We start from the raw sequence: 10,788 nt of genomic DNA on the forward strand, positions 1-10,788 counted from the left end.
CAGCGGCAACGAGGAGACGGCGGGACACAGGTACGGGGGGGTGGGGGTGGGGAGGCCGCACACCCGCAGCTCCTGCAAACGATCGGGCGTCTCTAGAGACGCCTGATCGCTTGTATGTAAACAGCCATCGCTGGCTGTTTACATGCTCAAAGTTTTCCCTCTCGTGTGCGCGCTAAGACGCCCTCCCGCTCCTAGCAGACGTCCGTCCGGCCATTCACAAACGGCCATGGACGGAAGGTGGTTAAAGGAGAACTATGAGGTTAAGGCTTTTCCCCATAGTTCTCCTTAGGGTAACGAGAGGACACAAACTAGCGTCCTCCCGTCACCCTAGTCTCAGTATACTTAGACGCCGCAGTATACCGCGTGCTGCTGCTCGCGGTATACTGAGATGCCGCAGCTGAAGCGGATCCCGACAATTGTGCCGGGATCCGCCCAGCTGCGAGACTGACAGCTAGCTCTGCCCCCTCCCCCGTCCGTTCCGCCAGTCAGCGCTGGCGGATCGGAGCGGGGAATCCAGCCCCTCCCCTGCCACGGCAGAGAGCTGTGACACGATCGAGAGGTGAGCGAACGCCGGTATGTGTGACAGTCTCATTGTCACAGGTCGGCTAGAACTATGAGGTGAGTGAAAAGCACTCACCTCATAGTTCTCCTTTAAGCCCGGAAACCCAAAACCGTCAGGTAATGTAGCACCTCAAGCTAAAGGGTACATATACCAAGGCATGTGCTCGTGTGCAGCAGCAAAAATAGGAAAAGGAAAAAAGCAAAACAATAAGTCAGTGTCCGTCCAAAAAACATTTTGGGAGCTAGTTCACGTCTTCACATTACAGGACAATATTCGTTCAGCAACCGGCATCGCGGCGCCAGGTCCTGTATGTTGTGCGGGATGAAGAAAAGAAAAAACTAGGTTTATCCGCCAAGCCTCAGACGTCCTTGCTCCTGACGCCATAATAACACAGATCATATACATGCGTCTCTGCTGTTTATCAGTGAGGATGTAAGAACAGAGGGGATAAGGCTAACAACTAACAACCACAGAGCCATGCTATCCATGACTGTCTTTAGCGGGCCAGGTCACTGGAGATCCATTCGCAGGATAGGCCTGGCAGGAACAAATGAAACACAAGGCAAAACGGTAGGAAGCTAGAAAGCAAGATTCCAAGGTGGTATCAGGTGTTATGTGCTCATCCCAGTGTATCCAACCACACGGCAGCTGATGGTGTATCAAACATTCGGACTTTGCCGGCATGAGGAACCCGGAGCTTGCTGGGGAACGTTGTATTGGATGCCCTACTCCCGACGGCGGCGTCATATATCCACAAAGGATCTCCTCCGCTTCTGAATCTCAGCCGAGAAGTCAAGGAAAAGACAAACCGAGGTATTCTCATGGCGGAGGTCAGGATAACTTCTAGCAGCCGCCAATATTCTGTCTCGGTCCCGATAATTCAGTAGACGCACTAGGAATAGTCTTGGGGGTGGGGGGGGGGCCATCCTGCCAGTTGGGACCACAAAGGTTGGGGGCAGCTCCTCCAGGGCCAGCAGATTTTTAAAGGCTTTAGCAAACGCAGGAGGCTGTGAACCCTCTGGCAGGCCCACTATACGCACATTATTCCTTCTCAGCCTGCTGTCAGAATCATCCACCTTTGCAGCCAGTATCTTGACCGTGTGTTGTAGGTCCTGGATGGAATTGGCATGATACCGTACAGAATCCTCCACCCCAGACACCGGTGTCTCAGCCTGTGAAAGTCTGCCCCTGATCCTGTCCAGGTCGTGCCGGATCAGCGTGCATTCCACTGCCAGATGACCTATCTTGGCAGTCAGTGCAATTTTACATCCCTCTATGGCTTCCAGGATTGTGGCAGTCCCAGCTTTCCCAGTACCTGAGGTGGATGGGGCGTCATGGAGATCCACAGTGCCTTCCACAGCATCGGCAGTTTCCCCCTCCATAGCACGAGTCGTGCAGGAGCATGCACAGGCAGCCGGTGAAGAAGGCAAGATGGCCCCGGACGCACCCGAGGCCACGCCCTTGGACTTCTTCCAGCTCCATTTCGGCGTGTCCGTGCGCTTACCGGACCTGTATGACATGGCTCACTGGACCGGACGTCCCTCGGAACCCAGGTGAGTAAGTCCCGGGTCTGAACGAGCAGGATATCTGCAGGATAAGGTTAGTGCAGAGACGGAGCTCCCGTAGACAGGTCCGCGCTGCTTCACATCCCGGCCACGCCCCCATTCGTGGTGTAACTTTAAGGTTTGATATGTATCGCTAATGGAGACACTGAGTGGGCTTCTCCAGTGCCTAACAATACGAAGCTAAGCGGCCAACAGTGTGTGGAGAACCAGTGCGCGCAATGGAACAGGAAAGCAATCAATGCCTATGAGTAAGAGTCCCAGTGCTGGATCAGGGGCAGTGAGACACCCAGTCATGGACAATATCATCTTAAAAATGCTGTTCCTATAGCTCGACAGAGATTTACAACTCCATAGGATGTGGAGAAGGATACCAGTCTGCCCGCAGTTCCTCCAGCGCAACACCGAGTTAGTCGGAGAGAATTTCACTATTCGGTATGGTGTAGGATACCAGCGCAAGGATATTTTATGGTAAAGCTCCCATAAATCAGCATTTTTCATAGCGAAGGGGATGGAGCTGCAGGCAGATTCCCACTGTTCAGGGGGAAGGACGTTCCAAGCTATTTTTCCCATGCGAGGAAAGCTGGCAATTTGGTGAAGGATCTCTTTCGTTGCAGGAAATTATAAAAAAGCGATATACCCCCCCTTACAGGAGGATGTGGACAAGAGGTATTTCCAGATCTCCACATGCACTTCAGGCCAGGCAGATAGTAGGGAGGGAAGAGCATGTGGGTTTTATAAGTATCTACAATAATCCCTGTTAGCAAGGCTATACGAGAGTAGGTGCAGGAAATGTTTCACCTGAAGGCCGTGTAGCAGGTCTTGGACCCATCTGATACCCCGCTTATGCTAATGCTCGTGGGGAAAGTCCAGAATGAAAAGAGCTAAAGCTGAAAGTGGAATTGGTGGAGTGACCAACTGGTCAGAGGGGGACCTTCTACACCTGAATTGGAGGGGAGCACGGGGTCATAGGTTTGGACGAAAAGGTATGAAGGAGCACAAGGAGACCCCCCGTGCCAATTCTCTTTCTAATGAGGGCCAAATTTTGTCCTCTAAGGGAGTAATCCAGAATCGAAGCTGGGACAACATAGCAGCCAAGTAATAATCTTTGAGGTCAGGGTACCCCAGTACCACCCACCTTGTTGCTTTTAAGGAGAGCACCTTTTACTTTGCCAGATAAATTGTGAGAAGGCGGGGCGTGGCCTGAACATGGCGCCGAGAGGACGTGCATAAGGAGAGCTCCGTGGAGTGATGGAGTAAATCTCAGTTGATCTACCCATTAGACGCCATTACACACCATGCCAAGAGGTACCAGGAAGTTGCGGACCCCCCGCACCCGCAGGTACAGGCACGATTGGACCCCTTTCTGTCCCAGCCGGCTGGGGGAATCAGAGCCAGGGGCCAGGCCGCGCGGTCATCGGGCTCCGGGCCCACAGCGTGGCGAGTGGAAGTGCCGGGACAGTCACCGGCTGCGACCCAGACACACTCCCCTCCGCGGTCCCAGATGGAGCAACCACCATCCCCATCCAGCTCCTTACCGGATCCGAAGCTGGGGCTGGAGGTGTCGGCAGCTCAGGGGCTCCTGCAAGCGACGGGTGGATCGGACATATCCGGCAGGCCTGACCTGTGCGCCATGCTGGCGGCGCTCCCGACCAGGGACGACATGCAGGCTATGATTGCCCAGATTGCAGCCACCCTCCACGCGGATATGGCAGAGGTAAGGGTGAGGGTCGCCCAGCACGCACAGCGCATAGAGGCCTTAGAGACTGCAGACTCCGCGATATTGGCGCGAGTCTCCCAGCTGGAGGAGGCCATGCTGATGCAGAAGGCCCTATCGACCCAACTACAGTTGAGGCTGGAGGACACTGAAAATCGTAACCACCGCAACAATTTGCGGCTGAGGGGGATCCCAGAAGCTACAGGGGGCCAGGACCTGAGGGCGGCTGTAACAGCAATATTCAATGGCCTACTAGGGAAGCCCCCGACAGACCCGCTGGAATTGGATTGGGTACACAGGACCCTGGGCCCCAGAGGACCCGATGTCAACAGGCCTAGAGATGTGTTGTGCCGTCTACACTTTTTCAACGTTAAGGAGGAAATCCTCCGCAATGCGTGGCGACAGGGTACTGTGGACTTTGATGGAGCGGACGTCCAGATCCTGCCTGATTTGTGCCCACAAACCTTGTACCGTAGGCGCCTTCTCAAACCCCTTACGGACCATCTCCAAGCGGGTGGGGTCCCTTATCGTTGGGGTTGCCCATTCTCTCTGATGATCGGCAGAGGTGATAGATCCTTTAGATTGACCCACCCGCGCCAACTACCTGACCTGATGGGCTTTCTTGACTGTGCACCATTTACTCTACCAGACTGGCTGGACATTCCTTCGGCTGAGGCCGCGACCACAGCATCCCACAGGGCATCGGGACCCAGGAGGCCTAGAGGGGCTCGTCAAAGATCCACATCCCGGCCCACGAGAAGGGATCGCCCAGGGGATCCGGAGATCTGATCGGCTCTGAGATACTAGGTGGACTGTCGTGGGAGTTCAACTATACGTGACCCTCCTTGTGAGACTTTGTGTACTTGGCCCAACTTTTCCTAGTGGAGTTGCTGGCCCAATCTGCTGTGCTGGGAGGGGGATGGCGATTGGCGTGAGCCGGTATAGGCCTACTGCAACGAGATCACCTGTGTGCTACAAGGGGAACTGGGTGGTACTCCTCTGAGTCGGATTGTCAGGAGTTGGGAGGGTCAGCTGCTTTGATCTGTGCCGAGTTTTACTTTGTATAGAGATGAGCCACCGATATTCCACGTCTTATCATGCCCCATCCCGGGACACTAAATCAAAAGGGGTGAGCATTATTCTAGCCAAGTCCGTGCCATAGAAACATATAGACACATATGCAGACCCGGAGGGGCGCATGTTGCTAGTTAAGGGAGACCTTCATGGCCATAGGGTGACCTTTGCCACAGTATATGCCCCGAACACTGAACAGGTGACTTTCCTGGACTCCTTCTGGGAGCAGGTGGAGTTGTTTGCGGAGGGTCTATGGATATTAGGGGGAGATTTTAATATGGTGGTAGACCCCACGCTGGACGAGGGGAATTTCACAGATCTCACACGCCCAGCGGAAGAGAGCCAAACGGTCATTGTTTGAACTCCAACTAGTTGATCCGTGGCGCATTAATGATCCCATGGGCAGAGATTATGTCAGCCCCACACCAATCCTATTCCCGCATAGACTTCTTTTTGCTCCAACACGCAGCGCTGCCCCTTCTCTCCAGCACATCCATAGGTACCTCGGCACTATCTGACCATTCTCCAGTACACATGAGCATACTTGTGGGGGAGAGTATTCACACGCCGTTTACGTGGAGGCTGAACGAATCCCTATTGCAAGATGACGATATCCTGGCCGATCAGAGCTGGCACTCTACTTCAGGGACAATGCCTCCTCTGAGCAGGATCCGCTTAATCTATGGGAAGCCCACAAGTGTGTTATGCGTGGGGTGCTGATAAAAATAGGTGCCCGGAGGAAGAGGAAGCGGCTGCAAAGAATCGATGCCATATATGACCAGTTGAGAGATTTGGAGTTACGTCACAGGGCTGCCTTAGACGAGGGCACTCTGACCGCTCTGACACAGACTCGTACAGAACTTAGAGACCTCCTGCTGGAGGGGGTACGGGCCCAGTTAGGAAGAGCACGACGCACGTACTATGAATTTGGGAATAAGCCTGGGAAGCTCTTGGCACGTGCCCTGAGAGATGTCAGATCCCGTACGTACATACCATCCATTCATCGGAGGGTACGTTAGTCTCTAGATCCAAAGACATAGCACGACAATTCCACGCGTTCTACTCTGCCCTCTATAATTTACATCGGGACGCTGGACCATCGGGGTCCCCGGAACGGAAGCGGGCGATCCGAGCATACCTGACTAGCTCGGGCATGCCTCGCCTGCCCGAGTCGGTTGCGCTGGGTATGGAGGTCCCTATCTCGGTAGGGGAATTTGAAGCGGCCCTGAAAACTATGAAACCTGGGAAGGCACCGGGACCAGACGGGCTAACCCTATTATATTACAAATCATTTCAGGAGATCTTAGGAACCCACTTCTCAGAGGCCTTTAACTCACTCCTCAAGGGTACCACACTCCCCCGAGATGCCGAGGGCGCAAATCACGGTGATTCCTAAGGCAGGGAAAGACCCCGCTCAATGTGCTAGCTACAGGCCCATTTCACTGCTGAATACTGACCTGAAGATGTTTACCCGAATACTAGCTTCCCGCATTCTCCCTTTCTTGGATGACCTTATCGGTATGGATCAGGTTGGTTTTGTACCGGGCCGAAAGGCCAGGGACAACACCATCAGAACCCTGAATGTGATACATCTAGCGCGTACACGCTCACAGCCGCTTCTCCTGCTATCGCTGGATGCGGAGAAAGCTTTTGACAGGGTGAGCTGGTCATTCTTGAGGGAGATGCTAGACTACATTGGGCTGGGGTTGGGTATGCAGCAGTGGATACGATCGCTGTACTCGAACCCTACGGCGGTAAGAAGAGTTAACGAGACCCTGTCGGAGCCTATTACCATTTCTAATGGGACTCGCCAGGGTTGCCCACTCTCGCCCATTATCTTCATACTTACCCTTGAACCGCTACTCAGGACTATACACGGGACCCCTGACATCAGTGGACTGGACTGTGGCAGGAGACAGCATAAGGTTGCGGCTTACGCCGATGACCTGCTGCTGTATGTCACTCACCCAGAAATTTCCCTGCCCAATGTCATGCAAGCGCTCCGCGCGTATGGCCAACTGACAGACTTTAAACTGAATTGGAGTAAGTCGGAGGCGTTAAATGTCTCCATCCCAGAGGGTCGACTGGCGAAGTTGAGGGACTCTTTTAGGTTACCGGTGGGCGGACTCGTCAATCACTTACCTTGGAGTGGCTATACCTGCGGATGTCCGTAAAACGTTCTCCTTGAATTTTATCCCACTTCAGAAACGAATCACGTTAGATTTGGCCTCTTGGGACCGCCCCTCCTTTACGTGGTTGGACCGCAATAATATCTTAAAAATGGTGGTCATGCCGAGGTTACTATATCTCCTCCAAACGCTTCCAATATCAATCCCAGTGACATTCCTACGCCAGCTCAGATCTCAATTTCTATCCTTCATGTGGATGCACAAGAAGGCACGGTTGAGGCATCAGATATTGTCTAGATCCAAGAGAGCGGGTGGCCAGAGCTTCCCAGATCCGGTGCTGTACTATAAAGCGACACACCTGTCGGTGGTAGTAGACTGGTGTTGTAACTCCAAACATAAGCTGTGGGTGGACCTGGAACAATTGGAGTGCACCCCACCTTTGCAAAGTGCACCTTGGATCTTTCCTAGGATGCCGCTCGTGTATTGGTCGAACCTATTGGTTCGGGCCACGATGAAGGCAACAAGCGGGGCACTGGCCAACACGGGACTCTCCCCACAGCCCTCGCCTCTCATACCACTGACTGGGAACCCGCACTTCCCCCCGGGTCTACACACCCCACTGGCGAGGTCCCTGACCTCGTCTGGGCTTACTAGACTGTACAAGTTCCAGGGGGCAGCCCAGTGGTTAACCATTGCTCAAATCAGGGACCTGACCGACCAGCCCATGGGTTTCTGGAGCGCCCTACAGATACGACACTTTTTGGACACGTCCCGAGCTGGGGTCCCCCCTCTAAGACCATGTACAGAATTTGAGAACATATGTGAAAAGGCACATGAGAGACACATGTTGTCACACCTGGTGGAATGTCTCCGTAGTCCACCTGATCTTCCCCCTCCGTACTTTGTTGGGCAGTGGGAGGCGGAGCTGGGAGTGGAGTTCAGCCTCGAACAGGTGGACCGTATGATGCACTTTGCACTCAAGTCCTCTGTGTCAACTAAATATCAGGAGGCTGGGTACAAGCTGCTGACCCGATGGTATAGGGTCCCGAAGGCTCTACACGCTATGTACCCGGCGGTACCTGAGACATGTTGGCTATGTGAGGGGGAGGTGGGCTCCCTACTGCACATTTTTTGGGAGCGCCCGGGGGTTGCTGCATTCTGGTCGCAGATTGCCACCCTTGTCCAGCAGATCACGGGTGTGTCCCTCCCGTTTACTCCTGCGGCATATCTCCTCCACATGACACCGCTATTGCGGAAAATTTATAAATGATCCCTACTGATCCACCTATTGAATGCGGCTCGGGCTTGTATCCCGGCATTGTGGCAGCAGACCCGTTCGCCCTCGGTGGAGATGTGGGTGAAAAGAGTGGAGGAGATTCGGCTGATGGAGGACCTGACATCCGCAATCCGTAAGACCCAAAACAAATTTGTTGCTACCTGGGCCTCTTGGGACCGCCGGTACTTGTTCAGAGATTCCTCAGCGTTCCCTCAGGGCAGCCAGGGGTGAGCTATTTGGAGAAGATGCCAGCAAGATGGTGGCTCCGGTGTGGATCGGGACTTGGACGTTGTCTTCCCCCCCGGATGTCTTGTTTTTGTGTACGTGTATTCTTTTGTTCTTTGTTGTGCAGTGTTTGTTTCCCCACTCTCCTGAGATTGCCGTGGAACCGTCCGCGCCAATCGAGGGAGATTATCCCTTGGGGAGTTGGTGTGTTATTACTGTTTATCCATAAGTGTTATGTAAGAAAAAGGGAAAAGTCATGGGAGTACAGATGCAGATCCGATAGTTGTGGTCTGTAAGTGAGCGACTTAAGGGGGCGGACCGGGCTGGACGGTATTGAACAAGATTCTCTGAAGCTGTATACAAATGTATGACAATGCCTGGCCGCACGGCCCAGATGTATGTACGGTTCTGTGTAAGTGCTCTATGTTTGCAGAAATAAAGAATTTTAAAAATTGTGAGAAGGCGGTCTGTAATGATCTAAAGTACCAATCAGGGATAGGAATGACAACGGTTCTAAATAGGTACCAAAGCTTGGGGAGGAGGAGCATTTTAAAGGCCGCTATCCTGGCTGTCCAAGACAGAAAACCTTTCCCCAAAGCTTGCAACTCTGATGGAAACCGGTCAAGGAAGGGTACAAAGTTACACTGGAAAAGCTGGGACACCACGTCAGGGATTCTAATGCCCAAGTATTGGATGCTACCAGTTGTCCACACAAAATTTAAAATTCCAAATTTCATGAGAACACCTCAGAGATGGCACCAATTAATTATATTGAACGCCTTCTCCACGTCCAAAGCCAGGAGCAAAGAAGGCGTACTAGAGCTCTCGGCAGAGGCCAATAGGCCTTAACCCGTCTAGTGGTATCCGGGCCTCTCGACTGGACGTAAATCCCTTCTGGTCTTGGTGGAGCAGAGTGGGCATAATTTCATTAAGGCGATGGGCTATCAATTTGGCATATATTTTAATGTCCGAATTGCGGAGCGATATTGGGCGAAAATTTTGGGGTTGATCTGGAGTCTTCCCTGGCTTAGGAATTGTAACAATCAAAGCACGAAGCATCTCAGCAGGGAATGAGGCAGAGGTCGCCACTGTTTCATAAACCTTGAGACGGTAAGGGCTAAGAGTAGAGGCAAAAAATTTGTAATAGTCATTGGAGTAGCCATCAAGACCAGCGGATTTATTGTTAAGCATGGATTTTATTATTTTGTCTAACTCCACTCCAGTAAATGGGGAGTGAAGCCGGTCTAATTGAGAAGGTATCAATGAGGGTAGGTGAATTGCCTGCAGGAACTCATCTATTTCAGGTCCGGTGGGGTGGGGAGTCAATTCCACGATCTATCCTGGAGTAGGAGTTGTGTGGAGGGGGAAAAAAAAAGTATAGTTCCGTTCACTGGCATGTTGACAGTGCCATACATCGTACAGGCTAGTGAGGGTGGGTTGGAGAGAGAGCAGCTTCCGCTGTGGTAAGGAGGTCGAACCATTGACCTATCCAGAACTAGATTAAAGTCACCACAAATGATCATTGCCCCTTTTTGGACTTTCTTTGCCTTTTTAAGCAGTCTGTTGACAAAACGTGTTTGGTGTTTGGTGCATAGAGGTTCACGATGGTGTTGAGTGTGGAGTTGATAGAGCATACTAGGATGATATAGCGACCCAGTGAGTCAATACATACATCAAACTGTTGAAATGACACCGTGTGCCTGATAGCCACTAGAACACCTTTAGACTTGGAAGGAGCATTGGGGGTAATGATCATCGGAAAGCACCTGTGGGAACACTTCGGGGCATTAGTACTAGGGCATTAGTACTAGGGCATGAAAGTGGGACTCCTGCACGCACACATCTGCCTGGTGTTTGATGGCGTCTAGCCACAGAGAACCTCTCTTAGCAGGGTGGTTTAGACCATTGGCATTAAGAGAGAGCAACTGGACAGCCATGTCTAAGATGAGAAAATGTATGTGTGGGTGTGTGCACTGTACTCACTGAGCCACATCAAGGCAGTAGATGGTAGAAGATAGCTAGCCGGAGTGTTGGCATCGGGTTTCCGTACAAGGCTCATACGGTAGTTCGGCTCAGCGTGGAGTAGTAAAAAGTACCTCTTCAAATCGTGGAAAGAAAGGAAAAGCAAAAACTGAAAAGGAACTACAAGAAACAAGTCAGGTAAACAACATTTCCCCGATGGGATGAGGAAGCAGTCATCACAACTGTACACTAGGCAGGGGTGTTACCACCAAGGTGGCCCA

Source organism: Nanorana parkeri, unplaced genomic scaffold (genome assembly GCF_000935625.1).
Source record: "Nanorana parkeri isolate BGI_ZX_2015 unplaced genomic scaffold, ASM93562v1 scaffold780, whole genome shotgun sequence".
Classification (NCBI taxonomy): Eukaryota; Metazoa; Chordata; class Amphibia; order Anura; family Dicroglossidae; genus Nanorana; species Nanorana parkeri.